The following is a 6,220-nucleotide window of genomic DNA, read 5'->3' on the forward strand; positions in this document are numbered from 1 at the left end:
GACCACTTTAAGTGGTGCATCTCGGAACGCTTAAAGCCCAGCTGCTGAGACCCCAGTGAGATCACATGTGGGCTTGGATTCTTCTGCAATCAGTCAGAAAACAGAGGACGAATTGACTTGGATTTCAATGTGTGTGTTTTTGCATTAATTTATGTCATTCAGATTGCAGGCTATCATTTCCCCTGCCTTATTTTTTATAATAATCTTTATTATTGTCACAATGAAGTTACTGTGAAAAGCCCCTAGTCGCCACGCTCCGGCACCTGTTCGGGTACAAAGAGGGAGAATTCAGAATGTCCAATTCACCGAACGGCACGTCTTTCTGGACTTGTGGGAGGAAACTGGAGCACCCGAAGGAAACCCATGCAGGCAGGGAGAGAATGTGTACACTCTGCACAGAGAGTGACCCAAGCGGGAATCGAACCTGGGACCCTGGCGCTGTGAAGCACCAGTGCTAAGCACTATGGTACCCTGCCGGAGGTTTCAGTGGCAGCTGGGCAGTTGCTCAACATTCCCCGCAGTAGTGAGGTTGCCCTGTTTATTTTATAGGAGCCCCGTGCAGTGCCTGGAGCTTGGGTAGTGCCACTTTGGTTCTTGTGAGTACTTTAGACCCTTTGTACAGAATCAGAGAATGGGCACAGCACTGAAGCAGGTCAGACAGCCCTTTGCGACCATGCCATCTCTTTGAATGTACAATACGCTTATTGCCATTCCCTTCTCCCCATAACCCTGCACATTCTTCCTTTTCCGATATCAATCTAATTCCCTCTTGATTGTGATGAGGTAGCTTACAGTCTGCAGCTATCATGTATGTTGAGGGTCTTGATGTGGACCTCAAAAGATCAGTTCCTAAAGGCGGCATGTGGCGCAGTGGTTAGCACTGGGACTACGGCGCTGAGCCGGGTTCGAATCCCGGCCCTGGGTCACTGTCCGTGTAGAGTTTGCATATTCTCCCCATGTCTACATGGGTTTCACCCCCACAACCCAAAGTTGTGCAGGTTAGGGGGATTGGCCACGCTAAATTACCCCTTAATTGGAAAACAAATAATTGGGTACTCTAAAGTTAGAAAACAAAAGATCTGTTTGTCTCCTATCTATGGTGAGCAACATATTGAGACTGACGAGGCTTCTGGCTGAAAATAATCCTTGAAATTTATTACCAGCAACAAATATATATACAGCTCTGCCCAGGCCTTGATCTCGCCTGAGTCCTAACAGTTACATAGGTAGATTACTTGACTGTATGCCTGACTCATAAGGTAGAAGTAAGAATTCATGTACTGGAGGTCAGTTGGCTCAGTTGGTTGGATGGCTGGTTCGTGATGCGGAAAGGTGCCAACAGCGCAGGTTCATTTCTTGTCCTGGTTAAGGTTATCCATGAAAGCTCTGCCTTCTCAGCTTTGCCTCTCGCCTGATGAGTGGTGACCCTCAGGTTAAATCACCTCCAGTCAGCTCTCAAAAGAGGAGCGGAGCCTATAGTTCTCGGGGACAATGGCGATTTTCATGATGTCTTACAGTTCTAAAGTCAAAGAGAGCACTAAATATGTCCCTAAGAAATCACAACAAGAGCGTACTTCTAACATGAAGTCTGTACCTTTTATCCTCCAGCTTTACACATTGCGATGCCATTGTGATGTCACTCTTCAGCTTCTTAAAGGTACAAGTCATTGTCCTAATTCATATCTATCCAATATCACAACAGATTACCTTGATTGAACCTACTGATATACCATCAATTCAGACATGAGCTGTAGAGTGAGTCCAAAACCTTGGCTTTAATGAGCTAGATGTTAACCCTGCAGTCGACTTACACAGAATGACTGACTGCCAGGTGCGATGGTACTTATACCCCTCCCCGTGGGAGGAGCCACCAGCCTCTCGTCAGCCAGTTGGCAGAGAGGCACATGACCAGCCAGAGCCAATGGGCAGCGAGTCCTCTGCCCCAATAGTAGCACACCTCTTAAGGTGCTGCAAGGTCTGCTAGCCACACCACCACACCTAACTCCACCACAGTCTTAGACAGCACACTCCAAATCAAACCTATATGCTGCGTGACAAGTTTCTTTGACATTCCCATTGCTTTGCAGGGGGTGAGAGGGCATGGGAGCAGGGGAGGAATTGGAGAAAACAGCTGGGTGTTGAGGCCTCAGAAACACCTAATGTACGTGGCCACAAGCACTGAGTAACAAGTTTCATCTGCCATCTTTGCAGGAACAGGCTCAGGTTAATGGATGTCAACTTGATTCAGTGAGTAGCGAAGTGCTGCATAGCAATCTTGGTGCGGTGACAAGAGTGGATGAGATTCAGGATCCTGTTGAACAGGAGAAAAAGATGATTAATTCATTGATTTCATTCTCAATCCGCACATTGGGGCTGGTGAATTGAACCCATCAGAGTTGAGGGTTACAATCAACCAACAAAGATGTATGGGTACAATATCAAAATATTACAACAAATCCTGAATCAAAAACACAAACTAAAATTTAAATACTAGAACTAAACCCCCGAACAGCTGACGGTGTCGAGATCCTTAAAAAAGGAAATAAGTGGTTGCCATCTTGCCTCACAGGCCCCCTGATCATATATTAAACTCTTTCTTAGTATAGGAATGTCATTAAATCACCCAGCCAGACAGAAGGGAGACCTCCAGCTAAGCAACATTTGCCTTCAGGCCAACAGCGAGGCAAAGAAGACAACATCCACCCCTACTCCAGAGTGAAATGCCGGTGGCTCTCCAACCCAAAATATGGATACCAATGGACATGGCTCTTGGACCACCCAAAGAATCTCCAATATAGTGTTAAAAAAGAAATCCTAGTGGCGGCATGTGGCGCAGTGGTTAGCACTGGGACTACGGCACTGAGGACGCGGGTTTGAATCCCGGCCCTGGGTCACTGTCTGTGTAGAGTTTGCACATTCTCCCCATGTCTGCATGGGTTTCACTCCCACAACCCAAAGATGTGCATGTTAGGTGGATTGACCAGGCTAAATTGCCCCTTAATTGGGAAAAAAATAATAATTGTGTAGTCTAAATATATTTTAAAAAAGGAAACCCAGAAGCGGGAAAGTTTGGGGCAAGACCAAAACATTTGTGTGTGGCTAGCTGTGGCAAGCGAACAGCGATCGCACTTCTCCTCCACATTTGAGAAAAATCTACTCATCCTTGCCTTGATCAAGTGCGTCCTGTGTAATACTTTGAACTCAACCGGCCACAGTTGAGTACTCATCAGTAAGCAAGGGACCCAACTCCCTCTCCCATCTCGCCCTCACCCCATCCAATGGGCCAGAATCTAGCGAGAAAATAGAGCCATATAAGTCTGAGATAGGTTGAGCCAAGGATAAAATCTTCTTCAGCAAGGAGAACGGCAGGGGCCAAAGGAAAGAAAGGAAAACCTTTATGGGAAATGTCACAAATCTGAAACTGATGAAAGAAGCTAGAATTGGGTAACTGAAATTTGTCAGCCATCTCTCTAAAACTGGCAAACTCCTGTCTACAAATAGGTCCCTAAAATACTCAAGTCCCGTTGCCTTCCAAGATTTAAATGAAGGGTCCAATCCAGAAGGTATGAAGAGGGGCTAAAGAACACAGGGAAGAAAGCTTAAAGTGTTGTCTAAACTGTCTGATGGAGGAGATCACCTCTGGATTTGAGGAAAATTTAGCAGTAGAGAAGGGCAGTGGTGCAGTAATTATGTCATGAAGAGTAGAGGTAGCATATGAGAAAGCCTCCACTTTGCCCCAAATCGTGTCAGGGTCACTAATCCACTGCAATATTTTATGGATGTTCGCAGTCCAATAGTAAAACAAGCATTTGGGCGAGCCAAACCTCTGGCTCGCCTATCTCTGTGGGGCAAAAGACTGAGGATTATGTGACTCATACCTGCCCAATTGAAAGTAGAAATCAATTTGTTAACCTTAATAATAAAGGATTTGGGCAAAAATCTTGGAAGACATTGAAAAAGAAAAACCTAGGAAGTACATTCAATACGATTGTTTAGATCCTACCTGCCAAAGACAGAGAGATCTGCCCTGAATTTAATGATCAGGCTTGACTAGTTTAATTTATGAAGTTAAGCTCAATTATGCGTCACCTCGACCCCCACATAATGGAAAGTGGTATTGGAAAGGTGGGAGCTAAACTGAGCTCTTCTATCTGGGAAGTTCACCACAAACACTCACTCTTGCCCAAGTTGAATTTGTAACTAGAGAAGGAACCAAATGTATTAAGTGTCTTCATTATCCTACCTATGGAGGGTGTTGGGTTTGTAATGCACAGAAGTAGGTCTGAATGATGTGATAGCTGATGCTCCACCCCACCCCGACAAATACCCTTCCATTGATCAGAGGCCCTCAACACTATAGAGAGGCTCTATTTCCAAGGCAAGCAGAAGTGGGGAAAGAGGGCAGCCTTGTCTATAGCCCTGACCTAAGAGGAAGTAATCTGAATGTAGCGTATTCGTGCAAATGTAGGCAGTAGGGGCACTCTACAACAGTCAAATCCAGGAGGCAAATTTACGGCTCTATCAAATGCTTTTTCAGCATCCAGAGATACCATAGCCTCAGGCTTGGGTGCTGGGGAGGAGGAAACAATAAAGTTTTCATGTTTATAAGGTGACAAAGTGGTTAGCACTGCTTCCTCATTCCTCATGTGCAGGCTAGGTGGATTTACCAAACTAAATTGCCCCTTGATTGGAAAACAAAATTGGGTACTCTAAATCTATAAATAAATAAAAGGCGATGAATATTATCCGATAATTTCTCCAATTTATGGGGCTTTATTGCTCTGGAAATTTAGATTATTCCAGTTCCCATCAATTTAATTATCTCCAAGATATTGCCAGAAGTAACCCTAAGTATCTCCAACCCTACTGGGATCCCTAATCATAAAATCCAAACCTGAAACAATCTTAACCTCAATCCCTAACCCTCACACACAAACCTGAAACACTAGCATCACAGAATTGTGACAGTGCAGAAAGAGACCATTTGGCCCAATGTACCTGCACAGCTTACCAAACAAGCAGTAAGAATTAGTCAATAGGAAACAACATCAAATGGCTCATCTCGGTTTGAACCCATGAGCTCTCACAACTCTCCAATTAAAATACCAAAGCAAGAAACATGCCTCTAGGCCAACCAGCAAAGCAGCTTTTAAAATGTAATTTCCATAGAATACCTACAGTGCAGAAGGAGGCCATTTGGCCCATCGGATCTGCAATGACCCCCAAAGACCACCCTACCTAGGCCCACTTCCCGCCCTATCCCTGTGCATCATCATGGCCAATCCACATAATCTTTGGGCACTAAAAGGAAATTTAGCATGGCCAATCAACCTGACCTGAACACCTTATTTGCACTGTGGGAGTGTTGTTGAAAACTCACCACTATTCTTAGAATTCCCCCTATACCAAAAAGGGGCTGACATTCTAAATAGTGAACAGGGATTCTCACTCCCTGACTCCGATGCAGGCTTCGGTGGGTGCTATTCAGGTCAAACTATATTTTCAAGTTATCCTCCGGTATAACCCATACCTTCACCGAAGATTTCATCTACTTACCACTTAGTAGCATCGATCCTGGGTCCCGCATTGCAAAGTAAGTAAAGTAGACTTTAGGAATAAACCACTGTTTCAGGTTAAATTAAGTTATTTTATTATTATATTTTTTCTTTTAAAAGTTGCAATCACTTTCTTTACAGAAAGGTAAAAAGATCTTGCTTCTGGACCCTTCTAGTTGGTTGAAGGGACCTTCAGGCCCACCTTGACAATCAATCTTCTTTAAAGTCTGGTCTTCTTTAGATGTATTCGCTGGTTAGCTCGGTTGCTGTGCCTTGTTGATCCCATGTACTGAGCTTTGAGAGCTGACTCTACTGGCTATCTCTGAGCTGACTCTGCCTCCTCTTTAAATTCTAGTCTTCCTTCGATGTATTAGCTGTTTTAGCTCAGCTGCTATGTCTTATCTTTCCCATGACCGAGCTGGCTGTAAGCTGACTCTGCTTCTCTTGTTCCTTCTCTCCTTCTCTCTGAGTTCTGGTTCTGCTCTGGTCTCTGGGTTTATATTCTCTTTCTAACAGTTAAGTTTTTATGACTTTATTGTAAAGTAACTTATTTCATTTTGATTGTAAAAAGTATATTTGATCCAAACATTCTAATACAACTAAGTATTCATTTTGGGCATGGCCTCAGCCCTCAGATCTGATTACATTGTCCTTTGTGATGTTCA

Source organism: Scyliorhinus canicula, chromosome 13 (assembly GCF_902713615.1).
Source record: "Scyliorhinus canicula chromosome 13, sScyCan1.1, whole genome shotgun sequence".
NCBI classification, from domain to species: domain Eukaryota; kingdom Metazoa; phylum Chordata; class Chondrichthyes; order Carcharhiniformes; family Scyliorhinidae; genus Scyliorhinus; species Scyliorhinus canicula.